At 41.3% G+C, this 18293-nt stretch overlaps 1 pseudogene; it reads right to left on the bottom strand.

Moving 5' to 3' along the window:
* The window catches only part of LOC111952305 (plasma membrane calcium-transporting ATPase 1-like), a 34303-nt pseudogene extending 19625 nt beyond the window's left edge, over positions 1-14678 (bottom strand).
* Between the last annotated feature and the right edge of the window lie 3615 nt (positions 14679-18293).

Genomic DNA, 18293 nt, shown 5'->3' on the forward strand with positions numbered 1-18293 from the left:
TGGATGACACGGCCCAATGACATGCTTGCTAAGCAATGCATTTTTGCCATGAAACACTTTCATAACCACACGTGTCACTAGCATTCACAACTAGCATTCACAACTAGCATTCACAACTAGCATTCACAACTAGCATTCACATTTACATTTAAGTCATTTAGCAGACGCTCTTATCCAGAGCGACTTACAAATTCACAACTAGCATTCACAACTAGCATTCAAGAACAACAGATCTAATCCAAATGAAGAGTGATGAAGGTGAATTGGTTGAGAAATAGAATGAGGCGGTATCTACCGTCTACAGGTGACGTTTTCAATCGGGTGCAGAGTCCTTGAACGTCCCCATAACTTTCCCCGATTTTGCCTATTGCCTCTGCCCCCCGCAGTTCCATGAGCGACCGCAGGTCCTTTAGCGAGCAGCCAAAGTCCCCATGTTGGTTGGCCGTGGAGTTCTTCACTCCGCTGTAGGAGTTGTTTGCCATAATGTCCCTCTGCGTGCGCTCCGTCGGCTACGGTGAAAAATGGCGAACCCAAAGGGAGAGCTAAAATCCTCAGCGAGCGAGCCCAGCAGTAGTTCCCATAAACAGCTACAAGTCCTTCAGAGGATGATGGTGGTGAAATGAGGAGACTCCAGGTAGAAGGACTTGGACAGATCAAAAGCCATTTCCCTCAGACCGTGGCCCTATTCTTTCATGTTGACCGAGGTTCACACACACAGACTCAGAGAGAAGACAGCATTCGAGGATCTGAAAGGAGAGAAAACGTACATTTGGTCATTCAGAATTCAAATGGCATGTTTAATTTCAATAATATACTAGCACTTATGAAAAAGTCACACTGATGATATAATCCAAACTATCAGGTAGACACTTGTAGTCGTTCACASCACCACTGAAAATAGACTGTAGGAACCACAGGTCACTGGCAAAGACTCAACTTGATATGCTATCCTTTTGAAGAGAAAATATTATACTTATTTGAGGCACACCGCCGTGGGAAGCAGTCAGCCATTTAAACTCATGGACAGACAGGGCTGACATGTTATTCAACATGAGTATTTTCTTTGAGCCCTATGACAAATGTGCATAAAGGCGGCAGAATTCAGATATGACAACTGTTTTAGCACTATCCACTAAGTTTGATCCATATCGCCCGCCGTAGTTAAAGTGCTAATAAATCAGAACAAACCCCTTTCAATTTTTTTCAAATTACCAGCAACTTGAAGCAACAATTTGGATTATGTCTACTCTGCTAATATCCCATAAAAAAACGACGGACAAAAAAATACTGACTTTGGAACTATTAGCAATGTACATGTAGTGGAACTTAAGAAACGAGTATTTGTCGTAAGTGCATGAGGGCCGCCATCTTTATGCACCTCCGCTATTCAGTAATTGCCTTACTGTTAGGGATCAATTTGGCTGCCGACTAACTGACCCTCATATACAGGTTAACAAACGGTTCAATTTTACAAATAGTAAAATGTGACAGAAAATACTATCAGAGATCTGTATATATATGACGAGATGCTTATTTCAGCGCCTAACAAAAAGGCAGTCGTCCCAAGGCTGGAAGGCAGGCGACAGAAATGCATTGGGCTTGTTTTGATAAGATTCTGGCGAGAGCTGAACCTCTCACTTAGCCCTCTTCCTCTCTGATAACTATGCATGCATAACAAGGGACGACATTTTTCATTAAGAGCTTAATGGAAACATGTAACAATAGCAAGCCTATTGTGTTACAGTCAAAAATGCTATAGCCTTTATTTGAACATGCAACTCCTGTATGAAGCAGCTATAAGTCATTTTAAAACATTTGCCAAAATGCAATTAGCTGGAAAGCAGCGTTCTAAACAGCACGCCTAATGCAAGAGGTTCCATATGTGACAGAAATCAACATCTCAGAAACTTAGAAGGGGAAAATATATAACAACGACAAGATGAGTTGCTTTTACGATTTTGCCTTCGCTTGCGGACAATGAAAGAAAGTCGATATGAACCAATAGAACAGGAGAGAATAGCTGGTTAACGGCATCGGGGAAGTCTTTATAAACTAATTGCCTCCACGTTTCTATGGATGGATTTTCCGAAGGCTACTTTGAAGCAAGGTAAGACATGCCTCATTATTTGAAGCAAAAATGTTAAAAACTTTCAGATAATTACTGCCTCAAGTTCACATTGCAAAGTGGTAGCCTATGCACTCAAATGGCAAATGGGAGACGTACTTTAATTACGAGTTGAAATTAAGAAATAAAAAAGTTATTTTTTAAATCGTGGCATCAAAGTTTAAACACGCGATTGCATGTAGAATATGTATTTGTTTGCGCTTTGTTGATGGGCTTACAAAAGCACGTTTCACTCCAGTGAGGAGCTACTCTGGCGCTCTCTGACAGGTTGTAAGATATTCCGCTCCTCAAACTATGCTGTACACGTTTGATAAATAAGATGCATGACGACTAACAAAAATACACACGTGCTATTTAATTCCACACAGTTATGCAAATTAACCTATAGACCGATAAGCATGACCGAGACAAATGTATTTTCAGGGGCTAGATTAACAGTTAAACATCCTACTTCCTGCATATTTCTCTCTATAATATAACTAGAGGTCGACCGATTAAATCGGAATGGCCGATTAATTAGCGGCCGATTTCAAGTCGGAAATCGGTATTTTTGGAACCGTTTGGGCGATTAAAAAAACAATAAAAACATTTATTTTTGTACACCTTTATTTAACTAGGCAAGTCAGTTAAGAACACATTTTATTTTCAGTGACGGCCTAGGAACGGTGGGTTAACTGCCTTGTTCAGGGGCAGAATGACAGATTTTTTACCTTGTCAGCTCGGGGATTCAATCTTGCACCTTACGGTTAACTAGTCCAACGCTCTAACCACCTACCTTACATTGCACTCCACGAGGAGCCTGCCTGTTACACGAATGCAGTAAGAAGCCAGGTAAGTTGCTAGCTAGCATTAAACTTATCTTATAAAACATCAATCAATCATAATCACTAGTTAACTACATATGTTGACGATATTACTAGTTTATCTAGCGTGTCCTGCGTTGCATTAATCGATGCAGTGCGCATTCGCGAAAAAGGACTGTCCTTGCTCCACCGTGTACTAACCATAAACATCAATGCCTTTCTTAAAACATCAATCAACATGTATATATTTTTAAACCTGCTATTTTAGTTAATATTGCCTGCTAACATGAATTTCTTTTAACTAGGGTAATTGTGCACTTCTCTTGCAACAGAGTCAGGGTATATGCAGCAGTTTGGGCCGCCTGGCTCGTTGCGAACTGTGTGAAGACTATTTGTTCCTAACAAAGACAGCCAACTTTGCCAAACGGGGGATGATTTACAAAAGCGCATTTGCGAAAAAAGCACAAATCGTTGCACGACTACTTAACCTAAACATCAATGCCTTTCTTAAATCAATAAACAGAAGTATATTTTTTTAAACCTGCATATTTAGCTAAAAGAAATCCAGGTTAGCAGGCAATATTAACCAGGTGAAATTGTCACTTCTCTTGCGTTCATTGCACGCAGACTCAGGGTATATGCAGCAGTTTGGGCCGCCTGGCTCGTTGCGAACTAATTTGCCAGAATTGTACGTAATTATGACATAACATTGAAGGTTGTGCAATGTAACATGAATATTTAGACTTATGGATGCCACCTGTTAGATAAAATACGGAACGGTTCCCGTATTTCACTGAAAGAATAAACGTTTTGTTTTCGAAATTATAGTTTCGAATTCGACCATAATAATGACCAAAGGCTCGTATTTCTGTGTGTATGTTATAATTAAGTCTATGATTTGATAGAGCAGTCTCACTGACCGTGGGGAGCAGCAGGCTCGTAAGCCTTTCATTCAAACACGACTTTTCGTTTTTGCAGCAGCTCTTCGAACGCTTAAGCATTGAGCTGTTTATGACTTCAAGCCTATCAAACTCCCGAGATTAGGCTGGTGTAACCGATGTGAAATGGCTAGCTAGTTAGCGGGGTGCGCGCTAATAGCGTTTCAAATCGGTGACGTCACTCGCTCTGAGACTTGGAGTAGTTGTTCCCTTGCTCTGCAAGGCCGCGGCTCTTGTGGAGCGATGGGTAACGATGCTTCGAGGGTGGCTGTTGTCGATGTGTTCCTGGTTCGAGCCCAGGTAGGGGCGGAAGCTATACTGTTACACTGGCAATACTTAAAGTGCTATAAGAACATCCAATAATCAAAGGTATATAAATACAAATGGTATAGAGCGAAATAGTCCTATAATTCTTATAATAACTACAACTAAAATTCTTACTTGGGAATATTGAAGACTCATGTTAAAAGGAACCACCGCTTTCATATGTTCTCATGTTCTGAGCAAGGACCTTAAACGTTAGCTTTTTTACATGGCACATATTGCACTTTTACTTTCTTCTCCAACACTTTGTTTTTGCATTATTTAAACCAAATTGAACATATTTCATTATTTGAGGGAAATTAATTTTATTTATGTATTATATTAAGTTAAAATAAGTGTTCATTCAGTATTGTTGTAATTGTCATTACAATTTATTTTTTTTTTTTTTTTCAAATTTCTTTTTTTTTAAATCGTCCGATGAATCGGTATCGCTTTTTTTGGTCCTCCAATAATCGGTATCGGCGTTGAAAAATCATAATCGGTCGACCTCTACTATAAACCCCACGAGAAGCACAGGCAAACAGATGTAGGTAGTCACTACAGTAAAACCAGAGCCAGACAAAATGTATTGTAGTTAATGTATGATCATTTATGTACCAACACACATGTAGAGTTCTATAGTCCATTCAACTGGTATACAAGTCAAAATAAGAGCATTTCACTTAGCCTAACTGGATTACTGCAAGAATTATAACTCATGAAACGCCCAGCTTCCTCCCACATAGTGTTTGGTGCTTAATGTGAAGTAGCTATATAGGCGAACACCCTTCCTACCTCCAGAGGAATCTCCATATCCAGAGTCATCATCAAAATGTCCCTGCTACACTTATTTCAGTTGTGCAATTAAAAAACATTTGACATTCAGTGTCCCCACTTTGGCTAGTGGCGATTCATTGGGAGATGGGGCTGGCGCTCACTGAATGATCATCTCAGAAAAAGCTCCTTTTTAATCTAATTAGACAATCTCTGGCATCATCTGGGAGATCCAGTCTCTGCTCTGCTGACCAAAGTGAAGAATAAAGTACAGCAGTCTCAGCCTGTTTTAAGGACGATTCCATTTGGACTTTTCTTAGAATCACCACAAGGAAAGGTGCCATGATCGAAGCGGGGAGAGGGATGCAGCAGAATTAGGAAGTCAAAAAACATCAGGAAAGATGACATGTAAAAGGCAGCTTGTATGGAAGACCATTCAAATGTGCAATGATGAAAACGACCCAACCTATATTGTCTCAAGGTTAAAATAGGACAGTGAATCCCCTAGGGAGTGGTTCTCAAACGTCTACTCTGCAAAATAAAAATACTTTTCAAAAATGTGTTATAGCGGACTAGCACACCTGATTCACCTAGTCAAGGACTTGATTAGTTGTCAAGTTGGAATCAGGTGTGCTCGCTCTGGAATAGATCAAAATACATGGAACGGCTGGGGGTCCCAAAGGAGAGATTTTAGAATCCCTGCTCTAGAGGAATTTACCACTTTAGGGCAGGCGGGGGACGCATTTCCTACTCCCTCTCTCAAAGAGGTCACCAGCTGGGCAGTCGGTTTATTCACGGTCTACATTAGTGTCTGGGTGTAACAATGAACTGAATGAGAGAAAAAGTAGTGAGCACGCTTCCCTTTTCAAGTCAGATCAGGAACATAATACTCATAACTGCATCAGGCAAATCCCTGTATTCTAGATGCCCAGAAAATAGTGCTTTAATGAGGGCGCGAATGTGGTACATTCACACAAGTGAAAAATGTAATTTCAGTAACTGGACAAATGAGAGCAACCCAACAAACCCACTACTTTCAGACTTGTTTTTGAGAAACTATTTGGTCACGTGTCAATTCTATTTGGAGCCATCTGCCATGGAAAAGGGACAGGATTATTATTCTTTACACAACATAATTGCAGGGCTGGTTGCAATTCTGAGGTGACATAAAATCTCATTTGAGAGGGAAATATCTCTTTTGCTGGCCACAAGTTTGGGGTGAGGTTGAAACGTACACAGAGGTTTCCACCAAAATATTTCACGTGGTAGTGTTTTTTATAGTTGTGAGATGTGCGAAAACACAAAGTGAAACTTTTTACCATTGCCTAAGTAGAATTTGTGCTCAAATTTTAGTGTGGCCATTTAGACAAGGAGTGTTGCAGTTCCTTATTGAAAACTGGCAACTTGCATTCTGCTGACAGGAACGGCATCTTTCCACAACTTAGACAATTCAAGTGAATTTCGACTGTGGCCCAGATGACTTACCATGTTAACTTGCCTATTGCGGTGTGTGACTCGCTCAATGTGTCCCCCCCCTAAATGATCCTCTAAAAATGGTTGGCATATTTGAGTTGCCCTCAGCACCAGCGAACACACATGTTCAACCCCAAAGTATGGAGGCGGCCAGGCTCCATTTCCCTTGTCCTCACATCTCATGCTCTGAGCCTGTCCCCCTGCGAGCGGCTGCACCACAAGATGAAGGAAGTGCCAACATTTGCTGAGCGGTGACATTCAGGTTGCGGAACAGATCACATGTCACAACAGTGGAAAATCATTGTGATTGGATCACCGAGCTACAGCTGGCTGGTATGGTTGAACAACGATAGGAGCCAGGTTAACCCTTTGTGCACAACACCAGCAAAACCCTTACTAAGTATGAGAAGACCAAAGAAATCTATTGGGGTTTCACTTAGAACCGTATACGAAGATGTTTGTCATAAAAAAGCCCAGCAGTTATTCCTTTCCAGGGAGCAGAAAATTAGATGTAACAGATCTCTATGGCTAAACAGTACAAATGTTATCTGTTGATGGACTTCCAAGCAATTCTCCCCAAACTAAGGAAACCCTCTTGGTCATGGTTGGCACTTTGAACCCCTCTACATGCCAACTTACTCGTTGTGAGTCAAGGACAGCCATTCCAGGGATCCCTCTGCTATGGTCTTGCTGGTGCAGATGGGGGTATTTTTAGCATCCTACAGGCTACCCCTCCCTGTCCCCATTCCCCACTCTGGCCCCTGCTGAAGTGGGTCAGGGCGTGTAAATGTGGAGGGTACAAAGCAGAGGCAGGCACCCAGCCTTACTCATGTCATGCAGCATGGCTCAGTGCTATCAGCGGGCCACTTCACACCAGAGACTGGGCACTTCTCTACTCTGTGTTCTACATGACCAGCCTGCCAATTCACGACACCATGCAGAGGTGTCCCCGCCCGGCGTCAACTCTACAACACACTTCCTCTTCCCAGTGCTCTTCTGCTCATTTAATCGAGATTTGTGATGGTCTCTTGGGGGACATTTAAAAATCGTCCTTTGCGTCGCCACTTTCCCTTCTGTACAAGCAAATGGAATAAATTGAGGTAGATTTATAGAGGCTATGGTTGTATTTAACTTGTATGTCCTTCATTTTCAAGAGCAAGCCATCTTTGAAGTTGAGAGCCTTTGCGCTCCTTTTTTTAACTGACTCTGCTGGGCAGCTCTACGGCCTGAGGTAGGGGGGTGGGGGGGGGGGGTATAACATATTTTACGATATCCTGGTATTGATGCATGGACCAGTTTGGGTTTTTACTTTACGTTCTATAAACGGGATTTAAATGTTTGATTTGGTAAATGTGATATGCCGTGTGTAATGTCCATTTTGATAGTTTCTCCGCTACTTGAGTCATCTCTCTCCGGCACCACTTTCCACACAGACATAGCACCACCCCGTCACTCAAGGAGCGCATTTGTTGTTGCTTGACCAGAGACASTAGCAACATATAATTACACTTAGTTTGTGTGTCTTACATTTGCAAACGGCTAGTTYGTCTTTTCTTAGCAAGTTGGGCCTAAATCATGTTAGCTGGCTAGCTAATAAATGTACTGGGTCAAAGCAAACGTAACAAGCTTTACAGCCTGATAATACAAGTGATGGTGTAGACCTAAATCCTCATGTTGTTTGTGCAACAGTATCTTCTAAATCAAAGAGGTATACGTGAAGCATGAATGTTAGCTACGTGAAGAAGCTAAGAGAAATCATTCAATGTAGCCAAAGAATACAGGGTCCCCTAGGAAACACTTATCAACACTTGGTTCCAACCCTATTTAAATAACTCCTACCTGGCATTTTCATACTAAACACTGTATTCAAAGTGCCCACTATTATATTCTAACTATAGAATTATATAAATAATTATATTTCCATGATTCCAACAGTTCACCGAAGTGTTTTACTCTAAATAGCAAGTGAAATCGCAATTGTAACATATGGTTAAAAATAAGGCCTAAATGTTTTGCCCATGTCGTGCAGCCCTACGTGGCAGTGTAGAAATTATCTCAAATGGGTGCAAGAAATGCAACAAAAATATTTTTGTTGAATTGAACTGTATAAAATAATCAGAATGGAGAAAGAGCTATTGAAATATCTTAGAAAGTTTGTTYCCACCATAGGGTCACGCACTACTCATAAAGCAAATTCAGAACTTGTATAATTCTAAAACATTAAATACCGTCAAAAATGTGAGGGGGAAAAAACATATTTTGCCATATCGCCCAGCCCTAGACTAAGGTCATGCTGCCTTGACATGTACTACCATTGTGTGACCTGCTGCCCCYACTATTTCTGATTCATCATGGGGTTTCCTCCTACTTAGGTAAAATGTTGTGCTCCTTGATTGGGTTTAAACAAATATGCTGGGTGGTCAATTGAGATTGTAGCCTACAGATTAAAAATGCATTGACCAGGCTAATTTCAAACAAAATAAGATTGTATGCATGTGTCTCTCGGCTATCCAACATGACTGTTTTCTTATATGCMGACTGACACAGGGCTACTAACTATGACAGAAATACATAGGGTACCAGTCAAGTTTGGACACACCTACTCATTTCAGGTTTTTTAATTTTACTATTTTCTACATTGTAGAATAATAGTGAAGACATCAAAACTATGAACACATATGGAATCAAGTAGTATCCAAAAAAGTATTAAACCAAAGTGACAATTTTATATTTAAGATTCTTCAAAGTAGCCACCCTTCACCTTGCACACTCTTGCAACCTTCTAACCAGCTTCTTGAGGTAGTCACCTGGAATGCATTTCAATTAACAGGTGTGCGTTGTTAAAATGTCATTTGTGGAATTTCTTTCCTTCTTAATGCATTTGAGCCAATCAGTTGTGTTGTGACAAGGTAGGGGTGGTATACAGAAGATAGCCCTATTTGGTAAAAGAGCCATGTCCATATTGTAAGAACAGCTCAAATAAGCAAAGGGAAACGACAGTCCATCATTACTTTAAGACATGAAGGTCAGTCAATCCGGAAAATTTCAAGAACTTTGAAAGTGCAGTCGCAAAAACCATCAAGCGCTATGATGAAACAGGCCTTCGTGAGGACCGCCACAGGAAAAGAAGACCCAGAGTTACCTCTGCTGAACAGGATAAGTTCATTAGAGTTACCAGCCTCAGAAATTGCAGCCCAAATAAGTGTTTCATAGAGTTCAAGAAAGACTTCAACATCAACTTTTCAGAGGAGACTGTGTGAATCAGGCCTTCATTTAATTGTTATTATTATTTATTTTTAAAATAACCTATTTAACTAGGCAAGTCAGTTAAGAACAAATTCTTATTTACAATGACGGCCTACCCCGGCCAAACCCAGACGACACTGGGCAAATTGTGGGCCGTCCTGTGGAACTCCCACTCACAGCCGGATGGATACAGCTAGATTCGAACCAGGGACTGTAGTGATGCCTCTTGCACTGAGATGCAATGCCTTAGACCGCTGCGCCACTCGGGAGCGGTCTAGGCACTGGTCGGATTGCTGCAAGAAACCACTACCAAAAACACCAATAAGAAGACGACACTTGCTTGGGCAAGAAACACGAGCAATGGACATTAGACTGACGGAAATTGTAAATGTCTTGTGAGACGCAGTGTAGGTGATCTCTGCACGTGTGGTTCCCACCGTGAAGCATAGAGGAGGTGTGATGGCGCTTTGCTGGTAACACTGTCAGTGATTTATTTAGAATTCAAAGTAAGGCTGGGCGATATGGCCAAAATCTTATATCCTGATATAGGTAATTTCCTATCCTGATAATGACACATCACGATATAGCACATTTTCTGTAAATTCAATGAATAAAAGTGTATATAAAATGACCACATGTAAAGGCCTATTTTTTATTACATTTTTAATATATTTTTTATTATTGCATTTTATACCTTGGGTTGAGTGTTTGCACTCACTCATGAAACCCCTGTTTCTCGACCGTGTAAATTGGGGTCATGTCTTTGTAGATGTAAGTTGTAACGGCAGCTGTTACCTCTTCCATCTTCGTGATTCTTTGCCATATGGTGTGCCATGGACAAAGGCCTCTTGCAACGTCTGAGTCAGGGGTTTGTTTTGAGCACCCGACTGTACTTTTGGGGTCTTATCCGTAGACTCTTCCGTACGTTTCACTCTTACCACCTTCTTGCGTAGGTGGTAAGAGAGGTTAGTGGTGTTTGAGCCTGTTGTCGGGACCGGCCTGCGGCATATTTTGCAGGGGACGGTTTGGTTCTGGTTCGTGTCAAACCTTTCATACCCAAACCATGACAATGCGACCAAAGTAGCCCCTCTTTTAGGTACGTCTCCGTGCCACGTTCACTCTCCTCCATGTTTGTTTGTGTTGCAAATTTCCTTCCACACGTGTCCAATTGATAATAGGAAACGATAGCGTTTTCAAAGCACACAAAACCAGCATGGCTACCACAGCATCTGCAGCGATACGCCATCCCATCTGGTTTGCGCTTAGTGGGACAATCATTGTTTTTTCAACAGGACAATGACCCAACACACCTCCAGGCTGTGTAAGGGCTATTTGACCAGATGACCTGGCCTCCACAATCACCCAACCTCCACCCAGTTGAGATGGTTCGGGATGAGTTGGACCGCAGAGTGAAGGAAAAGCAGCCAACAAGCGCTCAGATGTGGGAACTCCTTCAAGCTGTTGGAAAATCATTCCTCATGAAGCTGGTTGAGAGAATGGCAAGAGTGTGCAAAGGGTGGCTACTTTGAAGAAATATTATTTAATATATTTTCATTTGTTTAACACCTTTGGTTACTACATGATTCCATGTGTTATTTCATAGTGAAGACATCAAAACTATTATTCTACAATGTAAAAAATAGTAAAACCCTAAATTAAGAAAACGCTGTTTATCTTTAATATCGCCCTATGGCAATTGATAAAAAGAGAACACCTGAGAATGCCGATAAGAAGGAAATATGAGCTTATGTGTCTGTTTAGACTCGAGCCTAATTGAGCCAGCATGAGTCAGACTCAACTTGCCTTTAAACCACAGTGTGGAATATCCTTGCCCTTACAATATTGAGGAGATACCATCACACCAGAGTGAGTAAAAAGCAGCATTATACAATGTAGTCTACTAATAGTACAGCAGACTATATTGAGCTGCCCATGATAGCCTACATAGATTAATGTGACAACGGCTCCATTGCCTTTTACATAACCAATTGTGCCTTTTGCAGTAGGAGTCTCCGTCAGTAAGTTTCTATAGTAGGTCTTACAATAGTAAGACAAAAGGAGGATTATAGTGGTAATTTCTTAGATTTGATGCAGCATGTTAGATTTCCTGACAATTATAGACAATGTTCAACATGAGTGGAAAATACAGTTTAGCAGTTAGCCAGTTGAGTGAGCACGCATCAGGCAACCCCGCCAGGGTCCATGTCCACGATGAGTCTGGGATGCAGTGTCGACAGGGCGAAATCATTACCTGGAATAGACAGCACGTTGTCCGAACTTTGTTTAACAGGATAATTATGTCACATCATAGTACCTACCTAATCCTAATAGTACCTATTCGCTAATAAATAAGCATTTTACACGTGTTATACTTTGACACCTGTCTATTCTAAATGCCATCAATATTAACTACAAAGTCTACTGCTGCTCAATAATCCTAATTTACAAAGAAATGTGTTACGACGAGAAGACTGAAATCCTATAGCTATCGTACTGAGGTAGTGTCGGCCTACCGATTTAATTAGGTTAAAACCTCTGACTGAACCACAACCACTCAAAGGCCTACTTTCCAAAACAACATAAGACCAGAGACACCAGAGACGTACWTAAAATCCTATTCAGTTCTAGTAGACTAAYAATTAGTCAGCCGATCGTGAAACTCCTCATGAAACATTGGCATAGAAATCCTATGCAATACACAGAACATACACCCGTTTTAATAATTGAACAGGGACCAAAGCTGACCAATACCATGCAAGTGAGAAGGTTTATATTAATGTATGCTCAGTTTTAGTCTGCTGCACTGCTTCATTCTTGAGTGATAGACAGTTTTGGTTAAAACTACAGCCTCAGACACAGTCAAAGGTTGTTTTTTTTATGGCCAAAATGTGTGGATCTATAAAAGGCAAATGTCTAGAAGATAGAAATCTCACTCCTATTGAATGCATTCAGAATGCAACGAAATCTTGATCAAATTGACAGCAGTCAGCAGAGAGAACAATGATATTTCACATATCTGAACACCCTGACACCAAAAAAGCTTAAAATCATATCCTACACTGATATGGGTTAAAAACGTTATTTTATACAACTTGTCCAATGATCACCATACCTCTCTTACATGACTACAGCATTGTAAATTCTTMAAATATTATACCATGTGTATTGTGGATGCATATTAATGCACATTACTAGACTTCAATACAAGCGTTGCACAGATCAATGGAATCCCCAATGTTTGCAATTTGATGACACAGATTCACAAACGATAAGTGATCGTAATCCACATGGTCAACCAGCAGCGTTCATTCGAAGCTCAGCATTCAGCAGAGACTAGAATGCATTGCTGGCAAAGTGCAGCACGCCGGGTGCCATTTAATAGGATAAGGACTGATCCCTTCTGTTAGACACCAAAACGTGATAGCTCGTTGCCTATCACACTGGGACCAGTACATAAGCTCTGCAATAGAAAAAGATGTAGAAAATTGCATTTGCACTATCTGTAGTCAAGGTCAAATGATTGGTTACGTTGCCTTGTCATAACGTGAACAAATAATCACGTTCGAGGTTGGTAGCTAATGGTGGCACACAGCGAAAAGAAAGCATGACAGGATAATGGATCTGTCGTAGCTAGTTAGATGGATCAGCTATGGACACTGCTACAACTAAATAGATATACCGGCGGTAATGTAACTTGTTAACGTTAGCTGTACTAAGTTGAAATGTCGGCCTCTCAGCTGGCATCCAGAGTGCATATCAGTATGACAGGTTTCAAAGACGGAGTTCAGACAGAAGTGCTAGTGGCTAATTTAACGATGTGTTGCGGCGTAGCTACCGTTGCAAAACATGTAACGTTAAAGGTAGGTTGGCCAATGTTAGCAGCTGGTTCACTAACGCTTCACCTAGCTAGYTACAGTATATCCTTCGTTTAACTGGATAGCGTTAGCTGTCAGTCAGGACTGTTACCTAGCTAGCAAGTTAGCTATGTCACAAGTCAACCACTGGTTACTACTCTCTAGCTAGCTAACGTTAGTTAGCTAACCAACTGGCACCTGACTTTAAGAACGACCGGTGCAAGTGAAATAACACCATGGAATAATGGAATAATTTCAAGTGGAGTACCGTCGTAGTCAAGGCTTAACGTTAGGTAGCTAACGGGCAAAATGTAAGGCAACTAACGTTCATTTTCAATTGAGAAATTGTAACTTATGTATAAATGTAACAGTACCAATAGCAACGGACGTAGTAGTCCTTTTGCGGCAAGAAAGCTAACCAAAGTTACGCTAACTAACGTTAAGGTTATAGACTCATTATGAGTGAGCACGCTGCATGTGTCAAGTCAACTATTAGCCACCTAACGTTACGTTAATAACAAGTTTAGGCTGAATAAAAATAACCCAGCAATTAAGATTCCGATTAATTAAATATGAGTCCGAGTCGAGCAGCATGGCTGGACTCAAATAACGTTCACATATTTCAAGTCGTTTTCACCACGACTTTTGCTTCTTCTTCACTCCTTAGTACAGTAGAGCTTAGGCGTCAACCTCCACTCCTGTCCACGAGCTCCTCAAAGCTAGTGTGTGAGTCGAACCCATTTCAAAATAAGTTACACGCTAACGTTATTTAGCTACACAACTTTTCAAACACCAAGTCACCCGCGAGTTAGTATTTTCGCACATTACAATACGTTGGAAATTCCATTAACTTGTCAATAAGATCTGTTCTGGAAAACGTTAGGTAGGTTAATGTACGAAGCAAATTGTGGTGTAAAGAACAAGAAGCTCAATGTAGTTGTTCATCTTCTTACCCAAATAGAAGCTAGCTTGCAAGCTAGACATGAACTCACGAGCAGCTGCACTGAGCTAGCTAACGTTTACCGTTAAGCTAAAACTGTAAAAGGAGATAAAACAAACCGGTTCGCTATTGCTTACCAGAATCAACGCTTGGCTTGTGTCCATGTTGTTACTTATGGAAATATATATTTGTGTGCAAAAAAAAAATCTAACAAAGTACTTCCTTTTTTCGAATATTACCTCTGAGACCTTCCTCTCTTTCCCTCTCCTCAGTATCTCACTACAGACTGCCCTCTTTCCGATCTGTAGTAAAAATCCCGCCCACTACACTGTCACAACATCCAAGGGACATGTGATTACGTCAGGGGGATGGGCAATAACTCCAATGAGATCCCCATTGGCTAACCAACATATCAGTCGCCCGTGGAAACGGTTACGTCATCAATTCCGTTCACGGATGGAGATCCTCTCGCACCCACTCTTTGCCCGGTCTTACTTTATAAAAATCTGATGCATGCAAAGATCCGTTCTTACATCGTATGATTTAAGCATTAAATGAGCACTGACATCTGTTTATTTGTGTGTGCATCTCCCTGGCCTGTCGGTTGTGTAGCTCCACCACTTTCCCGGCGGCTAATCAAACCTGACGTCATTCTTTCCATGACGTCGCGATTTTTCTATGTATTCAATGCTTTAGTGTTTGATTCTTCAGCACAAAAGGGTGAAGGAGCGACACATTCGTTTGAAATGGGCTACAGAATTCTGCCTATTATATTGCAGTAAAAAAAATAAGTATATAATTAGGCAACATCAGTTGACCAGATCTCTATTAGAATAGACTTCTGTACCCTACCAGACAGCAATTATTCGTCCCGGAGATGAGCTTCGAATAGTTCGCGATGGTGTCTGAGGAGTGTTGTCTCGCTGTGGACTAAGCAGTGAATACTCTACTTATCGGGTTTGCGGTCTATTTAGCTCAGAAAAAATACCTACCACTATCGAGCCGTACCACTCGTCCGCATCCTGAGACCTACATACAGAAACACAGCACCACCACACAAACGTCGTGAGTCCTCGGAGTGCCTGGTATATATTATATGCTACAAACCTCAAGTTCTGTGTCTCCAAAAGGAATATCTATAAGTCACACTGACTACACAACGCGACACAGCATTGTATTGCATTGTACACCAAAAGCTGTTCTGAAATAGGGTGGCACCTTGTTCTCTTCCAACACCTGCAGGACTTACTCATATTATAGATCATAGGCTAAAATTTCAAAGTACGGAGATACTTAACATCTTTGGAACACTTAAGATTCAGCATATTACATTTTTTCCACCAACTGGCTACCCCAGGCTTAAGTGTCTATATTTAATCTGAGTTTAACATATGAAAGCTATACATTACCATTTCTGAGTCAATCTCAGTTGATTAGTTGTAACTTCATAAGAAATTGGCGTGGTGTTCCTTGGAATGATAGGGTGTGATATCAGGTTGTAAACTGGTTGATGTCACATTTCCAGAGGCACACAGGAGATGCCATGAGAGGTGCAAGAGAGCTGTGTGTGTGAGCCTCGGTGGACAAGGTTGCCCTTGAATGTGTGTGTACAGTACATGCACTTCTGTGTGTGTGTGGGAGTGTGTAGGTGCACGAGTGTGTGTGTGTATGTGTGTGTGTGTGTGCAAGTGTGTGCGCTTGTCATTGTGGGCATGCGTGTGTGTCGGAGTGTGTGTGTGTGTCTGCGTGTGACGTCTGGCTACCATTGATCTGTGTATTCTCTGAACCCATTATCTGACCCATATTGATCTGAGCATACATAATGCTGCATAATCTCTGCCAGACTGGCTCTATGATTATTACGTCAAAGCAATGCATGCAGACCTTCAACTGTGTAAAGAATGCACATATTATTTGACCGGGATCCATAGCCATATATTAGCTACTCTTCACTTAACGGGTCCAATTTTTKAACACAAAAAACATTGCTGCACTTCTTCAATTTACCACTCTGGATTTATAAACAGGAGAAAGAAGTTTTTTAAACGTTGTGTAATTTGGACCTAAATGTGGTAATGTTCAATCGGTAGCTCTGAATCACAAACCAGTGTTTGGGAGGAACAGAACAGAGAGAGGGGAAGGAAATGAACACAACATAAATATCTCCAGTCCTCCATTTTCAGTGTCCCTCTCAGCCGTCTCTGGGACTGGGTGTCAATGACCACTGTTGACTTGAAGTTCAAACCAGAAGCATTTCACCACAGGAGTTATGCAGCTGATATCTTTTCAAAAGTAATATGTAGGCCTCATGAGCCACATGAGGCAAGCAAACAAGTTTCCTTGCAGACCTTCCAAATCTTGTGGAGCTGTGGGAAAACGCGTATCCTATTTTTATGTGTGCCAGTTTCCAGTTCTCTCTCCCCCTCTCTCATACACACACAGTTCAGCTTTAGAGGCTCTCATTTCGGGCCTCTCCGATTGGAGGCTTGTAGCGTTGTGCCCGGCCCTCGAGCAGATGTCCCTCTAACACGGAGAGCAGAGCAATTTTGCTTGGTTACGTCCAAAATAGCACCCTATTCCCTATATAGTGCACTACTTTTGTCCAGGGCCCATAAGGATCTAGTCAAAAGCAGTGCACTATGTATGGAATAGGGTGCCATTTGGGACACAGACCTTCCCTTTCCACCGCAGGGCCTAGCTGTTTCACGCTATGGGTGATGATGTCGCTGGCTGCCATGGAAAAAAGAGATCCACACTTCAAATTTGATGAGGTTGAGTGCACACACACACACACACACACACACACACACACACACACACACAACAGATACTGCAGGAGACAAAATTAGCATGCCCACACACACATGCTTGGCCGCCCGCCCGCTCGCCGCCCGCCTCACACACACACACACAGTGTTTTGGGACTATGAGAAAGTCATTAGGATAGTTCATTAAAAGTTGGGTGGGTAAATCAAATAAGAGCATGATTAATTGCAGTGGAGGATGCCATCCATTCTCTGAGCGTCTTTCCGTAACATGATTTGTTCTCCCATTACTAGCAAGCAAACAATGTTTGTAGTCGCTATTGTTTATCTAAGTATGACAGCCAATGAATTTGAATTATGCTCTGTGCTAACATTCACATGTTTGCTCAGTTGAGCTCACTTTAACAGCGGTTAAATCCATTTAAAGACTTTGGGAATGGTCTTAATGTGCAGAAATGAACAAAACCCATTTCGCAACCAGGCAATGAAGCTCATTAACTGTTTCAAGCAGGGCTTTCTGAGACAATCCAGATTGTCTGGTCATTATAGCAATGGATAAAGACAACAAATGATTTACTTATGAAGGGACACTTTCAGCCCGTGTATGCTTTGGGCACTTTAAATACTTGGCTGAATTTCCTTACAATACAACATATATTACTAAATCACTATTTAATCTTGTTGAAATAAAAAATAATAAAACCTTAAACCAGGGTTGATATTTTCAAGGGGTTTTGGGACTTCAATCATAGAAATACAATTACCATCTAACCATCACAGAACATTGATTGAATTATAAGGTGTCTGGTTAGACTGTAAACTCTCCTTCCAGACTCACATTAAGCATCTCCAATCCAAAATTACATCTAAAATCGGCTTCTTATTTCGCAAACAAGCTTCCTTCACTCATGCCCGCCAAACATACCCTCGTAAAACTGACTATCCTACCGATCCTTGTTCTTCGGCGATGTCATTTACAAAATAGCCCCCAACACTCTACTCAGAAAACTGGATGTAGTCTATCACAGTGCCATCCGTTTTATCACCAAAGCCCCATATATCCTACCCACCA

This window comes from Salvelinus sp. IW2-2015, linkage group LG26 (genome assembly GCF_002910315.2).
Source record: "Salvelinus sp. IW2-2015 linkage group LG26, ASM291031v2, whole genome shotgun sequence".
Taxonomy (NCBI): domain Eukaryota; kingdom Metazoa; phylum Chordata; class Actinopteri; order Salmoniformes; family Salmonidae; genus Salvelinus; species Salvelinus sp. IW2-2015.